The sequence below is a fragment of the Nicotiana tabacum genome, chromosome 11 (genome assembly GCF_000715075.1).
Source record: "Nicotiana tabacum cultivar K326 chromosome 11, ASM71507v2, whole genome shotgun sequence".
NCBI lineage: Eukaryota > Viridiplantae > Streptophyta > Magnoliopsida > Solanales > Solanaceae > Nicotiana > Nicotiana tabacum.
The window spans coordinates 81,293,210-81,294,657 of record NC_134090.1 but is presented as its reverse complement, the minus strand read 5'-3'; the positions used below and the strand labels follow the sequence as shown (position 1 = coordinate 81,294,657).

At 38.5% G+C, this 1,448-nt stretch overlaps 1 non-coding gene across 1 annotated transcript; it reads right to left on the bottom strand.

Annotated features, from left to right (window-relative positions):
• Nucleotides 1-314: 314 nt before the first annotated feature.
• On the bottom strand, nt 315-421 carry LOC142166614 (small nucleolar RNA R71). Its single transcript, XR_012697017.1, has one exon. It is a non-coding gene; the product is annotated as a small nucleolar RNA R71 (small nucleolar RNA).
• Between the last annotated feature and the right edge of the window lie 1,027 nt (nt 422-1,448).

Sequence of the window (1,448 nt, the reverse complement as noted above, 5' to 3'; positions counted from 1 at the left end):
AGCATCGTAAAGCCCAAAATCGTTAGGCACTTTGAGCTAAAACAAAGCATGATCCAGCTACTACATGCGAATGGGCAGCTTATGGGTCTTCCAGACGAGGATCCACAACAGCACTTCCTGAACTCTTGGAGATTAGTGATACTTATATCACCAACGAAGTTACTCCAGACTATGTGAGGCTCACACTGTGGCCGTTTTCTTTGTTGGGAGATGTAAAGTGGTGGTTGAAGGCAGAACCAGCTAATTCTATAACATCATGGAATGATCTGGCAAAGAAATGTTTGGCAAGGTTCTTTCCTTCAGGCAAAACAGCAAAGATCAGAAGTGAGATAGTTGCCTTTAAACAGAAATCGGGAGAGTCATTATATTCAGCTTGGGAAAGGTTCAAGGGGCTGCTGAAAGAATGTCCTCATCACAACCAGACAAATAAAGTGTTAGCTCACACTTTCATAGAAGCGATACATCTAGAGAAGAAGATTGTGGTGGATGCTGCAGTGGGAGTCAAGTGTTGGAGAAAAGCTTCGATGAGATATATGCATTATTGAACAAATTCTCCAAAAAACAATCTTTATTGGAAAGGAGAGATATGTAGATAGAATGTAAAAATATTCAGGGGTTCTCGAGTTAGATGATGTCTCTACATTATCAGCGCAGGTTGCCACATTGGCCACCAAGTCAATAAGATGACCTTGGTTATTAACAAGGAACAAGCTCAGCCAGTGCAACAGGTTCAAATATTTTGTAAAGTATGTGGAGAGGGTCACGCGAGAGACTTATGCCCAGCTAATCAAGCGTCTGTCTATTTTGTGGGTAATGTAAATAGGGGCTAGATAAACTAGTGTGGGAGCACTTACAATCCTAACTGGAGGAACCATCCAAACTTCTCTTGGGTGGGAAACTCGAGGTGCTTAGAATCAATACATGCCACAAGCTCCTCAATTGTAGTATAAACCACCATAGTAGGGGTGGACATCTGTCGGTTCGGTGCGGTTATGAATATTATCGGTTTAGCATATCGGTTATCGGTTTATAAATTTGATAAGTTGATAACCAAATCGATAAGATATCGGTTATCGGGTATCGATTAATCGGTTGTCGATCATTATCAGTTCAGTTATCGGTTTACCCGATAAGATAACTCAATCTAGAGTTAAAGCAAAAAAGAAAAGCCAATTCACTAGAGTTAAGCAAAAAAGAGAAGAACTGAAACCTACAACAAAACCGAAACAATTTCAAACCCCAAAAAAGAAAGGAAAGTATCAGCTCTTAGAATTTATTTTTCTTAGAATTCAAACCTATACCTAACCAAAAATCTACTAAACTTAATCAAACCCCATAAGCACGTTAAGTTCTTGAATTTACTTTATTTTCTAGTTAACCCTAAAAGAATTTTAAAACACTAAATTCATCAAATCACATAAGAAAAGTCACAAAGAAACAATAAACAA